The sequence below is a fragment of the Pectinophora gossypiella genome, chromosome 15 (assembly GCF_024362695.1).
Source record: "Pectinophora gossypiella chromosome 15, ilPecGoss1.1, whole genome shotgun sequence".
Taxonomy (NCBI): Eukaryota; Metazoa; Arthropoda; class Insecta; order Lepidoptera; family Gelechiidae; genus Pectinophora; species Pectinophora gossypiella.
In genome coordinates this window covers 14916939-14937247 of record NC_065418.1, presented here as the reverse complement: position 1 = coordinate 14937247, position 20309 = coordinate 14916939, and positions in this window count along the sequence as shown.

The window sequence follows — 20309 nt, the reverse complement described above, 5'->3', positions numbered from 1 at the left end:
CTACTAAAACTACCATTACCCAATGGATGATTGTAACTATAACCTTTTAAACAGCAGGAAAAGCTATAACTAACTGAGTTAATGGGTTATTAGCGCCGTATGAGGGACAATTATGCGACCATTATGAAACCGCCAATTGCAATTGCTCCGCGAGGTAGGATCAGCACCACAATAAATTAAACTTCGGCCGCCACTGAGTCGATAGCAAAAGCTGCAGCCAAAAAAGGCATCCTTTCTAAAGTCAGAGGAGCGCAGTTGCTCGATATATACACATCACAGGTTCCTTCTTGTATGGAGTACTGCTGTCACCTTTGGCAAGACTGCCAGCTTTCAGTTGGCCGCTCTCAACTCGGTGGAGCTTTTTTTTGACGTGACTTATTGTATATTTGCCGCAGACGGTACTAACTACTTGGCCGGACAAATGGTGAGCGCTGAAGGCTCTCACCCGGTGCAACTTTTAAGACAACAGGTCTGAGGGTGCCCGATTGCCGGCGCCGGTTTGGTCGGTATCGGGGTCCTGATGTGTTTGGTGTCGCGAGCTGATTGGTTGCCTCTGTGGCTTGAGTAAACGGGTCATCGGGACTCTTTTCTTCCATCTACAAGGTTGGTACTAAGTAACTAATATTCGTATTAAATACATGTTCGACTTTGAATTTCGGCCCTACTTCAAATATGAATATATTTAAGGCGTGTAGATTGTTAGAATACTTTCTTACACCCTTTTCCCTTCAATATCCATTCCCCGCACGTGTCCATATCGACCCATGCATTATTACAGCAATATGGATTATTACATAGCCATTATAAGCGTGCCTATTGAATTTCGATGTCCAATCGGATAACGCTGGATATTTACGATGTTACCGACAACTCTACCACTCGATAAGGAAAATGAAACGAGGATAATATTGGGTCGCTTATTGAATTTCCAGGTAATTATATTTCGTGTTACTGTATTGAATATTATAATGGTGCTTATATGCTGGACTGTTCAGATTACGTCCTGAGCCGAGCTTCGCGTCTTTGGGCACCTTCAGGACTGTTGTCCTAAAATTTAGTTCTGGGTGAAAGCATTCAAATTCAAATTCAAAAATATCTTTATTCAGTAGGTAACATAGTTACACTTTGAATCGTCAATTTTACATAACAAACGTCTCATCCGCCTAAAACTACTGCAGCTTCTCACAACCTGTATAGCCGGGGAAAAGAAGCTGCAAGAAAAACCTCGGCACAGGGCCCTAGACGTTCTTTAAGGAAATTAAAATAAAAATAAACATAAAATATAGGTATACAATTGAGTAATTTAGCTGCCTAATATCAGTTCTCAGACCGTTAATCTCATGCATTCATATCTTCTAAATAATCACTAACTTTGTAATAACCTTTTTTGTAAAGTTTTTGTTTAACTACTGTCTTAAAACAGTTGAAAGGCATTTGTCGCACCAAGTGACTAAAGTAAATCAGAAGTCACAGAAAAAAAATAACAAAAACTTACTTACCACAATATCCCAATGAGGATAAAACCTCAGAAATTGGCGGCACAGTTGAATGTTCCTAAATTTAGACAGTTCTCCATACTGTCCAGCTAAAATTCATAATAAATTGCAATGAATTGTAGAGCAACGTGGAATGTATCGTCTGAAGAATGAGTTACGAAAACGAAAAGCAGTCAGTTGCAAAAAGGCAGTTTTGATTGAAAATAAGTTTTTATATTTTTTTCTTTCCAATCTTTAGGTTAAAGTAGGGATTTTGCAGTTAAACGCCGCGCAAACGTGAAAATATGACCAAAAGAAACGTATGTTTACGCTGTTTTTTTTTGGGGACAAATGGGGAGCGCTGAAGGCTCTCACCCTGTACAACGTTTAAGACAACAGGCCTGAGGGTGCCCAGTTGGGCGCCAGGGCGTCGTCTGGGAGGAAAATTTTTTGAAAGAATTAATAGACCCTGGTGGGTCGATAGCGATAAGCGTTGATTGAGGGAAATCGTCGACCACGCTGGCAGGGTCGGTATCGGGATCCTGTATGTTTACTCAAATAGTATAAGGAACTATCAAAATTTAAGAACACTCAACAGTAGCCACATCGCATGATCGGAGAAATAGGCAGTTTTTTTATACTAATCCGGATGGCTTGATTCGTATCGCTACTGTGCGTACTGCGAATGGCTTAGGTATGTCAATTGTTAGGTATTTTACCAACAAACCAATCATTCTGTGACTCGTGTCTTTCCACTAAACGATCCAATTCCAACATTATGGAATTCCACTTCAATTAACACCCCATTTTTTCTTTATTTCACCTTCCATCCTATTAAATTGTTAATATGATCGAAAAGGACGCCGTAATCCAATTATGAAAGATTTTCTTTTATTTAACAGATTTTTTTATGTTCATTTAAATTACATTTTCGTGTAATTTCAGGGAGGTTTTTTATTAAGAAGGGTGCTTTGAAAGTATTTTTTTTAATCAATACTTTGTCCTACTTAGACGTCACCTCCATGGGAGTGGGCAGAGCCATAAGTAAACAGAAGTCACCTTTAGTGCAGCGACTCTTGTTCCTGGAGTCCTCTCTCTCCTTATTTAAGAGCTGCGCTCTTGTCGGTGGAGTAATCGCCTCCATCAATTTTCATTTTAATCATCGTCAATTTTCATTACTCCATAAATAGGGCGTGTAGAACGGTGGTTGCTCCAATCGCCTTTCGTTCCGCAGTATACCGACCAATTTCTCAATCGGTGAAGTTCTAGCTAGAGCCCTACCAGATTCCATTTCCACGGCCTTCAACCAGTACTGATACCGTCGCTGCCCGTCATCAGGGGTGCGCTTTTGAAGTAGCGGCGCCTACTCGCTACGTCACAAGATCGTCAAAGAACCTAAGTTGCGTTTTATAGGTTAGCCCGTCCCAGTGAGCTACCCACTATATTCTTTTAATCTCGTAGCTGTTTGGTCGGGGACTGCTTATTTTTATATTCGCAGCTAACCATCATATCTGATGGCCGTTCCACTATCTGCCACCTGTGGACCCCGTAGATGGCCTACAGCTCAGCCTACTACACAAGAATATTACCTGGACTCCTAGACAAGATAATTATGCCGAACAGCCTGCACGAAAACTACGCGGCGCGAATTTTATCGAGGCGTTAGACCAACCATCTCCCTAGCATTATCCCGTTTTTCACAGGGTCCGCTTACCTAACCTGAAGATTTGACAGGACCGATTTTTTTTTGTGAAGCGACTACCTGCCTCGCCTTCCAACCCGCAAAAGGAAAACCAGCCCAACAGGTTAGGTCACACACTGAAAATGCATTTCCTTCACCGCTGTCCATCTAGTGCCGCCTCGTGCATATCTTTAGACAATTGCTTCCAACGTTTTTTTAAGCAACAAATAACATTTAAAGGTAACTCGGTGTGTTTACAGCTATAGAGGCCAAGCAAGAGACGAAAATATTTATGACTCAATATAATTATGTTGTTGTGTTTATAAGTATCGTTACATGGAAAGTTTTTACCAAAGGCTACTTAAGAAACAAAACTTGTTCCCTGCCTCAAAAACGGAGATGTTGCTGTACCAGGGAATGTTTCCAAAGTGGGAATATCCCCGTTCTAAAGACAAATGACAAATGTAATAAAGATAACAAATGTATCCATTAAACATTTACTTATGTAAAAAATCAGTAGCAGTTTGGTTACTGAATTTTAATTATGACGAAACAGAGAATCTATTAGACATAATTAAATAGAAGTGAGACGCACACACGCACACGCGCGCGCGCACACACACATACACACACACACACACACACACACACACACACACACACACACACACACACACACACTCACACACATACACATACAAGCATTTATAGATTGCATATTTTCTTTTTTTTTAAATGTTTTATGATATAGACAATGTTTAATTCAAGTTAACTATTTTCATTTTTTTTCCTATTTTGTTATTTACTCTTGAACTCTTGGAGGTGGAAGTGGAGGCCTGGAGTCCTAAAACACAGGGTATCCTAGTTTAGGCTCCAGCCTCTACAAATATTGTATTTTTGTATCTATTTATGTATCCATGTGTTTTTGTAGAGGAAATAAAGATTTTACTTACTTACTTAAAAAGCCTCCGTGGTCTAGTGGTTAGAGCGTTAGGCTCACGATCTGGAGGTCCGGGTTCGATTCCCGATGGGCACATTGTCGAAATCACTTTGTGAGACTGTCCTTTGTTTGGTAAGGACTTTTCAGGCTTGAATCACCTGATTGTCCGAAAAAGTAAGATGATTCCGTGCACGTTAAGCCGTTGGTCCCGGCTATTAGCCGTAAAAACACCTCCACCAACCCGCATTGGAGCAGCGTGGTGGAGTATGCTCCATACCCCCTCCGGTTGATTGAGGGGAGGCCTGTGCCCAGCAGTGGGACGTATATAGGCTGTTGATGATGATGACTTAAAACACTACTCTACTCTTTAATAGTAAGGGCACTTTTCTTTTTTAAATTGTTCTTTCTTGTACCTACTGTGGTTTTATCTTCCTAAAGGTTAGGTAATAAAGCTCTTTTTTGCGCGTTTATACTGCCAGGAACATCATAGAAGGAAAAATTGAAGGGAAGAGAGGAAGGGGTACACCTAGGAGAACATTTATGAAACAAATAAAAGAGAAGGTGCAGGTCGTGTCGTATTGGGAGGTGAAGGTTTTGGCGGGAAGAAGAGAGGAGTGGCGATTTCTCCACCTACAAGAGCGTAGCTCTTAACACGTTGACAGTCCCCATACAAAATGTTTTTACTTCCTTGTAAGTCCCGCATATTACTTCAACCATTGCTAAGTTACCCGGGATCCAAGTGGAGCACCCGCCCTTAGTGTGTACCTGGTCGTATCTTAGTGATCCACGTATGGGTCACGGACGTATGGAGCTAGTCCGTCATGACCCGTATATGGGTCACTGGGCTGTCAACCTGTTAAGTAAAGAGAGAGATACTGCCAGGAACGTTTCAAAAATGGGAATACTCCCGTTAACGGCACTGCACTGCTCACAAAAAAGTTACGCCGTCAAATCCTGGGCTTTGTTGGCAGATGAAAGTATACGTCTGTGACTCCCTACTTAACGTTTTGAAACGTGCTCGGCAACTAAAAATCACTTTATTCATTTGCTACCCGTACTATGGTATTTCGGCACATGAAAAATAAGAGAAAAAAAAATACACAAAGACCTTTTTCACAACTGCGGCGAAGCAAAAGGAAGGTTATGCGTTATCGCTATGTTTATATGTACGTCTGTTCCTAATTTAAACGTAAATACAAAAAAGAAACCAAATTAATAAAGCAACCAAATTATTAATTTATTTATTTTATTTATTTATTTATTTTTATTTATTTTATTTAAAGATATGATTTCTTTATTTATCGTAAATGCAGTAGAAAAATGACAGTATATTTAAAATACAAAAATTACAAAATATAATTCAGTTAATACAATGGTGCTAATTCCTGTAAATACTATCTAATTTTATTTTAAGTTATATCTGTCATTTTCTTATCCGCCGAAAAGGAAAGGGACGGGTAATCGACAAGCATAAAATTTATGGAACACACGTCAATTTTAAGCACAAATCTAAACCAACCGTCTAAAAATTTTACATCCGTCTATAACCCGACACAGTTAAGTAGACAGCACATCAAACGGATTGCATACCAGCGACGTACCTTTTGATTCGCCCGGGTTATTCATTCATTCTTCCTAAAATTAAGAGCTGTGAATCATCCGTCCCTTTCCTTTTCGACGGATATGAAAATGACGGATATAACTTAAAATAAAATTAGGCGGTGTCTGCAGGAATCGGGGCCAATGTCAATTTATCGCCAATTCAAAAAATAAAAATGTTTATATTTTTGTGATCTTATTATCACGTACTCAGCGGTGAAGGAAAACATCGTGAGACCTACATACCCGAGAAATGCGTTTCGGAGGTATGTGACCTAACCTGTATTGGGGTGGTTTTCCCTTCGCGGGTTTGAAGGTCAGACAGGCAGTCGGGTGAGAGCCTTCAGCGCTCCCCATTTGTCCGGCCAAGTAGTTAATGCCATCTGCGGCAAATCTACAATAAGACACGTCAAAAAAAAAAAACACAGGCAGTCGTTTCTGTTAAAAACCTGACCTGTCAAATCTTCAGGTTAGGTAAGCGTACCTCGTGAGGAACGGGATAATGCTGGGGAGACGATTTTGTGATGTTAACACGTTATGTCTTACTGCGCAACCAAAAAGACACAGTGAAGTAGCATTTCTACTAGATAGATTTGATAGGGTAGCCTGGATAGGTGGCTCCACCATGGTGGCGCCATCATGGTGTCCCAGTGAGATACGGCTCTTAACGCCTTATAACAAAACGGTGATTTGGATGTATCTCGTCCGTTATAACTTTAGTAGGGGCCTCCAATAAGCCGACCACTCTTGTAGCTGACGTGAGTAATTTTTCAACAACAGAAGACTTTCACCCACGAATGTAACAGTATATTTATTTTTTCCTTTATAACTAGCCTATTACCCATACAGAATAGAATCCCACGACTGTTATGAATAATTTTGCTTTATCCTCGGAAAATAAAGTGAGCAATTGTGCAGTTAATGTTATTGCTCGCATATTTGTTTCAGGCTTTTTTTTCTCTATGTTTTAAAATTACTTTTTAACTTTTGTTGTGTGAATGAACAACAAATGTAATATTCTTAATGCCATGTAAGAGTCAACGGCCTCCGTGGTGCAGTAGGTAGAGTCATAGGTGTGAATCCCAGCTCGGGCTGTAAACCGCTGAATTTAACTTTATGACTTTGAATTAATGTATGGATCAAAGATAAAATGATGCCACGCGGTTCTCAGGATTTGTGCCCGGTTAATGGCAATAGCCTCACCCCGTATTACATGGGGTTTATACATATCTGGCGAGGATTATGGGTGTATACAGGGTGTTAGTGACATCGTAACGAATACTGAGAGGGTTGATTCAGACCATGATTCTGAGTTGATATCAAGTGGAGTTTTCCGTCGCTTATATTTTATATTTAATATTTATATTATATTTAATATTTACGTCATCAATGGGCTAGCAATGAAAAAAAAAATTCTTATACCATGATTTCACCTTGAGCCCTACAAGTTACGGTTTCACATAAATAACACAATATAAAAGCTTCAAATAAATACACAATTGCTTCGTAAACCTCGAAGATGATTTACTAAGGCCAATAAAATGTAATAAAAGCTACTAACAAAAGACACAGTTAAACTAGAACAGCAGATAAAATAGGCGACAAACATTTTGAATCGCTTATGTTGAGATTTGTAATTAGTGCTCTGCAAATTCCACCAGCATAATTATTTCGTTCATTCGAAAAAGTCATCATCATAAACTGCCTATATACGTCCCACTGCTGGGCACAGGCCTCCCCTCAATCAACCGGAGGGGGTATGGAGCATACTCCACCACGCTGCTCCACTGCGGGTCGGTGGAGAAAAAAAGAAAGTAAAATTGTTTATTTCTAATATAGCTCACGACTATATCCCAATGGGGTAGTCAGAGGTCCATCCATCGCAAGATGAACTAAGTAGGACTAAGGAAGACGGGGGTTTGTATTAATAGTACCCACACTTCACCGAGTTTTCTATTAGACCAACGCGTTAGGCGGTGAGCTGTATCGCCGTCTATAATGGTCGAGCTAAATGTGTAATTAATTCAATTCAATTCTGAAATGTATAATAAATAGCCTGTATACGTCCCACTGCTGGGCACAGGCCTCCCCTCAATAACCGGAGGGGTTATGGAGCACACTCCAACACGCTGCTCCACTGTGGGTTAGTGGTCCGAAATTTATATCCTAATCTACAACAACTCCGGTGTAAGAGAAGATGAAGTAACACCAACCTAGATTTTTTCTGCTGTCACTACTTGCCCGGACAAGTGAGAAGCACGTGTTAATAGACGCACTCTACTGTTTTATCTGCACTATGACTCAAGCCTCCCCTAGTAAAGCCGCAGCCACCGGAAGTGGACCGGTTCCAACGGAAGTGACGTCGCCTCCAGTTTTGTTTATGCTCCTTGATTTTAGGGTTCTTTGGACTAATGGACCGCTTCCTCGAACGTCGCGTTAGCACGTGAATAAATGATTAAATCTCTTTGTTTTGTCTATCGAGTCAGTGGTAAGGCGTTCTTTAATTAACATAATAATAATATTGTTAAACACACAACACACACATACACACCCTCTGTGGTCTAATGGTTAGAGCGTTAGGTTCACGATATGGAGGTCCAGGTTCGAAACTCGATGAGGACATTGTCGAAATCAGTTTGTGAGACTGTCCTTTGTTTGGTAAGGACAAAATTGCAGCACGATTGCAGGCTTGAATCTCCTGATTGTCCGAAAAAGTAAGATGTTTCCGTGCTTCGGAGGGCACGTTAAGCCGTTGGTTCCGGCTATTAGCCGTAAATAACAGCTCCACCAACCCGCAGTAGAACAGCGTGGTGGAGTATGCTCCATACTACTTCTAAAGTATGATACTGAAAATAATTAAAAAAAAACACTAAAATTATCATGAATTTTCTGATAGGTTCTGAAACAGATACAGTGTACGAAATAACGCCTACATAGCCCACAGTTTAAAAAAAAATCTCGTAGTTCAGCAGATAATAAAAGAACCCTCAATTTATTTTAACAGTACAATCTTGGTAAACCATTAAAATCACCTTCGGTTGCATGTAGATAAAATCAGCGGCAGATACAACGTAAATTACACTTGCTCGGTGATTGTTTTTTTTTAAACAATTGTTTTGCATTCTTCAATAGATGCTTTATTACTTAAGTACTAATATTATTTTATTTATAACGCGAACTTGAATTTGGTTATAAAGTTCAAGTTCAAGTTCAAGTTTATTTATTTCTGAACAATTTAATTTAATTTAATTTATAAATTCGGATTGCGTAGGGTCTCCGGTGTCGAATTGAGTGATAGAGTCAGAAACAGTGTGATAAGAGAGAGATGTGGTGTAAAAGACGATATAGTGATTAAGATTGAGAAGGGAATTTATTGGTTTGGACACATAGAGCGGATGAAGGATAATAGGCTTACGAGGCAGTATATAAAGCGAACGTTGGTGGTAGGGCTGGCAGAGGAAGACCTACAAGGACGTACATTGCCCAATTGGAGATGTCCTTAGAAAAGGTTACAATTTACTCTGAATCGGCGTGCTTGTGTGAAACGATTGACGAATGTGGAGGAAGCGATAGAAGTGTGTCAGGATCGAAGCAAATGGAATTCCATAGTCTGCTTATCTCGGTGGGAGATAGGCGTGAGTTTCTGTATGTATGTATAAATTTGGATTCAGTGGTTTCAAGCCGAGATTCGAACCCGTGATCTTACGATAGAATAAAATTCACGCGTGCTCTCAACTTCCAGTTACTGATGTAAGTATGTAGTCGTTACATGAGTCATGTCAGGGGCCTTTGGGGATCTACATTAACCCTGACACCAGGGTTGATGAGGTTGGTAATCCACCTCACAACCCACACGAGAGAAGAAGAAGACTTCCGGTCGAGTAGTTAATGCTATTTGCGACAAATCTACAATAATTCAGGTCAAAATAACACCTCTTTACTTACTGGGTTATCACGGCTATGAGCTATTAAACAAAAACAAAGGAATTTGCCAACGAAACAAATCCAATATGTCCGAATCAGAAAGGCGAGAGATTTTTATTTTTTCACCAAATAAAACCGAAACAATTCGGATTAAACTCGGCCTCCGGCGTTATCACGTACAGACAGACACACGTTTGTTATTATTGACTTTCGTTTCGACGCTATTGTGGGCGAAGCCGGGTGGAAACACGAGTATTAATTCTTCTCTGGAATGAATATTGGAATTTTGAATTTCTGTTTTCCGCTAATGGGAATTGCGGTGGGTAAATCCCACAATACATAACAATTTCCGATTAAAGCTTATAATCTGGTCTAACAGAAAGCTCGGTGGTGCGTGGGTAGTTCATCTTGCGATGGATGTATCTCTGACTATCACAATTGGGATATAGTCGTAAGCATTAATAGTGCTTATTCCTGCAGACGCCATCTAATTTTATTTTATGTTATAAGTACCTGTCATTTTCTTAATGGCGTCTGCAGGAATTAGCACCAATATTATGTTATGTTCTTCTCATATATCTTATTGACCGATATTTTTTATCAGGAAGGGATAACTCCCTATAGAACAATCAGTATACTTTCTTGGATGAGAGCCCTCAGCGCTTTTCATTTGTCCGACCAAGTAGTCAGCGCCATCAGAGGCAAACCTACAATAAATCACGTCAAAAATAATCAATGTTAAATTTAAGATGATTCCGTGCTTCGAAGCCTGAGACCAACCCAAAAAAATGGCTGGTTACTAACTCAAGCTTGTCAACTTGGCTTAACGACTATCAACATGGTGTCAGTAACATGCTCCGGCGAAACCTGAAATGAAAACTACAATTCACCGTTACCCATCCAATGATAGATAGCATAGCACCCGTCATTGTTTCTAATCTATCTTACATACATAACATAATAATACACAAACAGCCTATATAAGTCCCACTGCTGGGCACATGCTTCCCACTGCTGGTTGGCGGAGGTGTTTTTACGGCTGCCCTCCGAATGACGGAATCGTCTTACTTTTTCAGACAATCAGGTGATTCAAGCCTGTAATAAAATAATATGATAATAAAATAAAATCTTGTTTTTTTGATAATCTTGGATGCTCAGCACGACGGTAAGGCCGCCTTGTGCTTATTTTATTCGTCTGTACGATAAAGTGTAGTAAGACCACGGTAACATGTTCATTAACTAACATACGGATACCTGGATATACATAAAGCTGCCTCAGGTACATGCTCTATAAATAAAACAACCATTGAAATAATAAACAATAAGTATATTGGCTACTTACTCTAAATTTCCAAAACGCACACGTGCTCAAACGCAAGTGTACACGTGTTCAAAATGGTACGTCTGCCTTCGATGCCTGCTCGAATCAAAAAGAACCCCAATGAAAGACAAACACGCCTTTTTATACCCTTTCTCCTAGTGTTGCCATATGAAAGCAACACAAATTCGCACAAAATTACAGAAAACCTAACAAAAGTGCAAAAGTCCAATCAGTTTCTTGCAACTGGGTGCACATGACATCCTGATTACACGTCGTTTCTGTAATAGACCAAAAACACCTACAAAAACATAAATTGTATAATTATAACAACAAATGTTTCATAATTTTACCACTGTTTACAAATAATTCGCTGGGTTCAGTGACTGAACTTTCGCTCTTAATTGTACGTGTCCTGTGCTTATGTTTTTGTACAATAAAGAATCATTGATTGATTGCTTGATTGATGAATTGAAAGTATGACCACCAGCAATAAATAATTATACATACTTAAATAACTCACATTTCCGCAATGGATTTCAGATCGGCTCGACTCTGCATTTTCTATCGCTGGTATAATGGGGAGTGCTCCGATGAATTATTCAGATTAATCCCTGCCGCATCCTTCCACCATCGTTCTACGCGACAGCATCTCCATCCTCACCACTGGGATCGTTGGCAGTCCACAACTGTGCGTTTCTCTAGACACTTCCTGCCTCCCACAACTAAACTGTGGAATGAATAAAATTATTGTTGCCTGCTGTTTTCCGGGCCGATACGACCTTCAAACCTTCAAAAAAAGAGCAGATTCCCATCTGAAAGGCGCCCCTGGTGTTGCGGGTGTCTATGAGCGACGGTAATTGCTTATCAGCAGGGCTTATCCATCTGCGCTTTTGCCCCTATTATAAAAAAATGTGCTCAGTTCTTTCCCAGCAAGATGGGCTATTTAAGCCACATGCGAGCACGTTGATGTCGGAGTTCAAGCAGTCGCCGTAGCCAAAACTGGCTGGATCACCGTAGCGTTATCCCGTTTTTCACGGGTCCGTTTATCTAACCTGAAGATTTGACAGGTTCGGTTTTTTCAAAAAAACATTGTTTATAATCAATTTATATAAAAATTGACGTTTCAAAGTGTAACTGTGTTACATTGTGAATAAAGATACACTGGCCGGCCGGCAAATCAAAGTTCTTTACTTATCAAATTATATTAAATTTTTGAGTACACAAGATCTATATTCGAAATAAAACTCGGAAAGGAGTGTAATCAGAAATCAGAACCATTTATTCAACGTAATTATCATAGATAAACCTGTTGAAGGTCAATTTAAAATATAATTGTGTGTATAACTTAGAAAGAAAGCTGATTAATTGTCTATAAAAGTTTCCTTTCCTTTAAAGTTTTTATCCCTAAATAAAAGTAAGTATTAGTAGTTTAGAAAAAAGTGTGTGCGTGTGTGTGTGTGTGTGTGTAAAGTGTGGGTGCTATTGTGTGTGTGTGTGTTGCAGGCCAATATATTTTCGAGTGTAAGTCTATTTTGTTGAAATAAAAATGAAACACAAAGCCATAATATACGGCAGCGAACTATGGCATACAACTAAAATGTGTATTTATCGCTCCTGCAGGTGTGGTTCCCACAATATATTCACGACCCGATGGTTTTATTTCATTATTTATGCCTTCCTTCTGGCCGAATGGCGAACAGACAAATGGGCGCAATAATAAAAATCTATTGAAGAATATTGAAGTTAAATTGATTTTATTCTGAAATATAATATCGGTTTCCCGACATGACTATTGATTTTGGTCACGAAACGCACTAGTTTTCTAGATACAGGGTGTTAGTGACATCGTAACGAAAGCTTTGAGGGACGATTCAGACCACGATTCTGAGTTGATACCAAGTGGAATTTTCCGTCGCACAAGTAAAGAACGGAAAATAATTTAAAATAACACTATTATTTCATGAATTAATACTTAATTTGATTTAATTTAATACACCTTATAATTACTATATTACATTAATTAATTACACACTTAAAAAATAAAATAAAATAAAATCAAAATCAAAATTAAAATACAACAAAATTAAATTAATAATTACTTTACAAAACAATGTCAAACAAAAATCACAAAACAATCTGTATTATACAATTATAAATTAACAATTCAAGACCATGAATTTTATGAATGATTTTTTTCTTTGATTTCATGAATTTCCATAAACTCAGAATCATGGTCTGAATCATCCCCTTCAGTATTACGGTGTCACTGACAACCATACCTACTTGTATGGCTACCATATGTACTTTTTCGGGGTGTAAGTGACATCGTAACGAATACTGAGGGGGATGATTCAGCTGATTATTCTGACTTAATATCAAGTGGAATTTTACATCGCAATAGTATAGAATTGAAAGTAAGTAATATAATAAAACAAAAAAAAACATGAATTTTGCGACGGAAAATTCTACTTCATATTAACTCAGAATCATGGTCTGAATTATCGCCCTCAGTATTCGTTACGATGTCACTAACACCTGTATAAAAATAAAGCTTATAAGCATATTACATACTTGTAATTATCATTTTAGAAGATATGAATGCATGGGATTAACTGTCTGAGAACTGATATTAGGCAGCTAAATTACTCAATTGTATACCAATATTTTATGTTTATTTTTATTTTTTTAAAGAACGTCTAGGGCCCTGTGCCGAGGTTTTTCTTGCAGCTTCTTTTCCCCGGCTATACAGGTTGTGAGAAGCTGCAGTAGTTTTAGGCGGATGAGACGTTCGTTATGTAAAAATTGACGATTCAAAGTGTAACTATGTTACCTACTGAATAAAGATATTTTTGAATTTGAATTTTTGAATATTGAATTTGAATTGGAATTTGATCTGTGATAGCCAAGTTCGTAGAACGCATGACTTGCATCGTAATGTCCTGAGTTGCGAATCCTGGCTTGGGTTCTAAACCACAAAATTCTAGTCTATAAGTGTGAATTCATCTTTGGATCATAGATTATTTTATTGATATCACATGGTTCCCAGGATTAGTGCTCGGGTAAACTTAAACTTAGCTTAAATCTTTTAAGTTCAAACGACTCTTTAAACAAAGCCTGTGAAATACTACACTACAGAACTCGAAATATTAATAAAATTCTAGCAGAGAAATCATATTGACCGTTGGCAATTCTATTGCGATCCCTTTTATCCCAGACGATACTTATAGCGACAGCAAATATCAATAAAACTACTTACCTAAGTCTGAACATATTCGAAACTTTCCAACTGAAATACTGTGTATTAGGTACTTACACATTGGAATCGACAAAGAATAAGGGATACTACGACACACTGGACACTTCATACAAAAAACTTCGTTTTACGCAGACACTACACTCCAATCAATAAACAACAGATGCGCGTGTACGATAACGTCAATATTTAGATCTCTGTAAATGGAGGTCTTTTGTATGAAGTGTCCGGGTTGTGGAATCGATAAACTAACCCGTGGATTGCCAAACGGTTTAAAAGAAGAAACTGCCTATAAAATATTTATTAAAAAACTAAAAGAAATCCTGAAAAATAAATGCTATTATAGTATTAATTAATATTTTAATGATTCGGATTTAAACATTTAAAGCTTCCTTTCTCTTGTTTTATTATTTTGTTGTGCCCTAAAGGGTCTGTGATGTGAGACTTAAATGTAACTTACCAACTTGTACAGTCATGAGCAATATAATGTACCTACTTTAGGACTCTGTCGTACTAACATATTTGACATTTAGTGAGACTTACAGTTCAATTTGTCAAAAAAGTTAATGTGACATGGTACCAAAGTGTATACATATTAATGTTCGTGACCGTACACCATCATAGTATGCAAATAAAGAATATTGAATATTGATACATCCATATTAGGTTATACATTGGTTACACAACTACAGACATAATATGATTGATGGGTCGCAACATAGTAGATAGGGAAGGTGGATGATGTATGAAGGGGAAACTCTGCATACCTTTTCAAATTGGATAAAATTGTTACGATGAGGGGCTCGGAAAGATAAGGTATTGTGATCTTTTTTTTTTGACGTGACTTATTGAAGATTTTCCGCAGATGGCATTAACTACTTGGCCGGACAAATGAGGAGCGCTGAAGGCTCTCACCCGGTACGACATTCAAGACAACAGGCCTGAAGGTGCCTAGTTGGGCGCGAACCTCGTCTCAAGGTGTCGTCTGAGAGGAGAATTATTTGAAAGAATTAATCGACCCTAGTGGATCGATAGCGTTAAGCGCTGATTGAGGGAAATCGTCGACCTCGCCGGCGGGGTCGGTATCAGGGTCCTGAAGTGTTTGGTGTCGCGAGCTGATTGGCCGCCTCTATGGCTAGAGTTATCGGGTCGTCGGGATCGTATATTACGTCCTTGGTATTGTGATCATGCTGATTACTCTTCATGTTTTTATAATCTGCGTTGTCGAGACTCTCTGAGGTTGGTACTCCACTTCACAACCCCATTATAGAAGAAGAACATCAACGTATAGAATAGAAGAACAAAATATAATTAAAATAGTTTATTATAAAAGGACGCCACACACAAGATAATAATACAGGGTGTTAGTGACATCGTAACGAATACTGAGGGGGATGATTCAGACCATGATTCTGAGTTGATATCAAGTGGAATTTTCCGTCGCTAAATTCATGATTTTTTTTTTAGTTTTTTACAATTATTTTCAATTCTATACTTTTGCGATAAAAAATTCCACTTGATATTAACTCAGAATAATCAGCTGTTCCATCCCCCTCAGTGTTCGTTACGATGTCACTTACACCCCGCACAAGTACATACTGTACCCATACAAGTAGGTATGGGTGTTAGTGATACCGTAACGAATACTGAGGGGGATGATTCAGACCATGATTCTGAGTTGATATCAAGTGGAATTTTCAGTCGGAATATTCATGAAATTTTTTGTTTTTCTTTTTATTATTTTCTGTTCCATACTTTTGCGACGGAAAATTCCACTTCATATCATCTCAGAATCATGGTCTCAATCATCCATCAAAGTTTTCGTTACGACGTCACTAACACCCTGTATACATCATTTTAAATCACAAAATAGTTCTTTACAAAAAAAGCAAAACGGATGTTCGTCGATATAATCGTAAGGTGGTGGTGAACGTCCTGAGGGCCTCACTCTGCACAAGTCGCCGACGCTGGTATTATGTGGACTCTGTATCATCTCGTATATGTCTGTATCTGTCATTGTAGGGCTAATAGGCATAACTTGCATCTGCCGTGACAGATTTGAAGTCTACAACAAATCTATTATAAAAACGAGTTTAAAGAGATTTAATATAACAAGTATAAAAAGAAACAACATATTATTACACAGTTTACAAATATATTTATTACAATACCAATTTTAAATAACATTATAACAAAATCAACACTTACAGTAATATTTCAGTTTATTTTTACCCAAAACGTAGTGCAAGATGTAGTTGACTCCTGGGCGGTCGAAGAGCAAATAGGCCGCTGCCGGCCATAACTGCCACTAATAAAACCTCGTATTCGCGCCTAAACGAGATACCTGTCACTTACGGCAGATGGCACCACTGTTTTCCGTTTTCTTCTTTTTAAAATAATGATTTGATACGTCCCCAGTGTTGCCATTTGCCGTGGGCGACAACACAAGTCATTTTGTGTTATTATTGGCTTCACTTTATGATATTACGAGCTTTACTCCAACATTACAAAGGACTAAAATAATTAATAACTGTAGCCATCACAAGAACCTCTCAAAAACCTCGATATAAGACTGCTGACGTCATTAGACGTCTAGGCTCGGGTCGGGTCGACCAAAAACGTTTCTATCGCGCTTTTTGCAAACATTACCGCCAGTTATGTTCCGTTTCTGGAATGTTCCCAAAGTAGGTTTTTCCTGTTGTCAAATGGTTGTTTCCAACTAGCCAAATCAGTTACTTTGTTCTAAAAAAAACACGAAACGTCAAAACATGAAATTACTATACAGGGTGACATCTCGAAAACTTAGAGGGATGATTCAAGCGTAGATTCTGAGTTGATATCAAGTGGAATTTTCCGTCGCAAAAGTATGGAACTGAAAATAATTTAAAAAAAGTAAAAGAAAAATATAATTTTAAAAACATTTAAGTTTTCTGTCAAGAAATTCCACAAGCTATCAACTCAGTATCATGGAAATCAGTACGTATAAGAAAAACAGCAAAATTCATGAAAATTCAACAAATTCATGAATTTTGCGACGGAAAATTCCACTTGATATTAACTCAGAATCATACCATATTGAAGACTATAGAGAACCGGAGAGGAAATATGATTGGCCACCTGATACGACACGATTCATTTATAACAAACATTATAGAAGGAAAAATTGAAGGGAAGAGAGGAAGGGGTAGACCTAGGAGAACATTTATGAAACAAATAAAAGAGAAGGTGCAGGTCGTGTCGTATCGGGAATTTGTATAAAAAAGCAACCTGTGACTAGTTGGAAACTACTACTACGAAATTATTATTTTATTTCAGGGAATATTCCCGCGAACGCCACGTCGCTGATTACCACCCCTGTAGATGAGAACTAATTTCCCCTGGAGAACAGAAAACACCATGTTTTTGTCCAGCAAATATTACGGTATTTGCGCAGCATTTTTATACCTTTCTCTCTCTCTCTTGGTCGGTCCCTCATATCTGAGGATCGTGGTCAGCATCAGGGTTGCACCTGGAGCGTATGATCTGCCTCCACCGGTTCCTGTCCAGCGCTTCCCTTACTACTGTGTAGAACTTGGATGACGACGAGTCTTTCACTTGATCAGTCCATCTAGTCGGTGAACGACCTCGCGATCTTTTGCCTTCAGTGTTCCCAACCACAATCAGTTTCTCTAAACTGTCATCACCTCTGCGCATCGTGTGGCCAAAATAAGAAAGGATGCGTTGTTGGCATATAGTGTACAGACGAGTTTTTATTTGGACCTGGGTCATGTTCGATGCATTAGTGCGCTTCGCAGTCCAAGGTATTCTTAGCATTCGCCTCCAACACCACATCAATCCTTTGTCTTTCTCGGGCCAGGATTGTCCACGTTTCTACTCCGTACAGGAAGATAGGGAATACCAGGGCTCGTATCAATCTCATCTTGGTTTATACCTTTAGGTCTTATGAAATTAATAATGAGATGTGTACATCACCCTGTAGGGCGTTAGTGATATCGACAACGAAAACTTTCTGGTTTAAGTGGAATCTTCCATCGTAAAAGTATATCATCATCAGCCCATTAAAGTCCCCACTGCTGGGGCACGGGCCTTCCCTATGGATGGATAGGGAGATCGGGCCTTAAACCACCACGCGGGCCCAGTGCGGATTGATGGTTATTAACGACTGCTAATGCACCCGGGACCAACGGCTTAACGTGCCTTCCGAAGCACGGAGGAGCTCGAGATGAAAACTTTTTTTTTGTGGTGACCCATCGTATGACCGGCCTTTGCGAAAGTTGCTTAACTTCAACAATCGCAGACCGAGCGCGTTTACCGCTACGCCACCGAGCTCCTCAAAAGCTCCTAAAAGTATATAAACACAAAAAATCATGAATTTTGCGACGGAAAATTCTACTTGATATTAATTCACAATCATGAGCTAAGTACACCCCCCCCCCCCACTACCCCCCTCCCTCTTTATTCGTTATGACGTCACTAACAACTTGTATTTAGAAGGAAATAAACGAAGCAATTTCCTTGTGTGTCAATTCTTAGTATTATGTTGTAAAGAACAAGAAGGTATAGCTTTTGTTTGTGTAATTCGACTATTATTAGATATTCAATTGAGGAAGTCAGAGGTACATCCATCGCAAGATGAACTAAGTACCCACACTTCACCGAGCTTTTTGTTAGACCAACGTATCAGCCAACTGTGTAAGTGAATAACTCATTGTCCTTTGTTTGGTAAGGACTTTTCAGGCTTCAATCACCTGATTGTCCGACAAAGTAAGATGATTACCGTGCTTCGGAGGGCACGTTAAGCCGTTGGCTATTAGCCGTAAAAACACCTCCACCAACCCGCAGTGGAGCAGCGTGGTGGAGTATGCTCCATACCCCCTTCGGTTGATTGAGGAGAGGCCTGTGCCCAGCAGTGGGACGTATATAGGCTGTTTATGTATGTATGTAATAACTCATTGGTGCAAGTCCGGTACCGGAGTTCGAACCGAGGCTCCCCGATTAAGACACAATCCGGTAAACCACAAGAACACAGTGACTACAAGAGCTTCTTCTTCTTCTTATCGTGTGGGTTGTGAGATGGAATACCACCCTCATCAAGCATGGTGTCAGGGTTATTCATCATCATGTCGTCCAAACCGTATCCGGCGACGGCGACTCCTAAATATCTATCCCGGGTCGTTGTTGTGGTGGGCTCTGATGTGGCTGGCGAAACCGAACTTCGACTTGAAGGTCCGGTCTGGCCTAACGAATTTTGTGTGTAGTTATAGGAGGGTTTCGGCCGAGTCTTCCGTATTTGGCGCTTTGCGTCGAGATCTTGTAAACGCTTTTCTTCAAATAAATTCACGCTATTGTGAACGATGCGGCGCCATTCCGGTCTAAGACGAGCACGATCCTCCCAACTAACAGTTGATATCTCACATGCCAGGGTTATTACTGAGCCGCCAAAGGCCCCTGACATGGCTCACGTAACGACTACATACTTACATCAGTAAGTAGTAACCGGGACTAACGGCTTAACGTGCCTTCCCCAGCATGGATCATATTACGAGTACTTTCGGACAATCAGGTGATCAGCATGTAATGTCCTAACCAAATTAGGAGTCACAAAGTGATTTTTGTGATATGTCCCCACCGGAATTCGAACCCGGGTCCTCTGGATCGTGAGCCTAACGCTCAACCACTGGACCACGGAGGCCGACGACAAAAGCAGTAACGTTATAAATGTCTTAATAACTAAATCCAATACATTGATTTATCTTCATATCATTATCGCGTTTAGCTCACTATCTGATTCAATTATTCGTAACTGATTAACGAAATTCCATTATCAGTTCGTGTATTAGTTTCCTCCCCGTATTATGTGTAATAACAACATATTCTTGTTTGCTAAGGTAATAATCTTGCTGAAGTTATTTCTGAATATTATTCAATTTAATAAGGGTTAAAAGAGAGCTGCGAAGTTTAGCAATGAATAATACCGCGTTTTGTTACTGTTTTGTTTTTTTCTATTATTATTTTTATTTTTGTGTGATTTATAGTTTTTTTTGTAATTTCGAAATTGTAATTTTTTTTAGTGTTTTTTAAGTTATTTATAGTCTTATTTTTCTTTATGTTGCCTT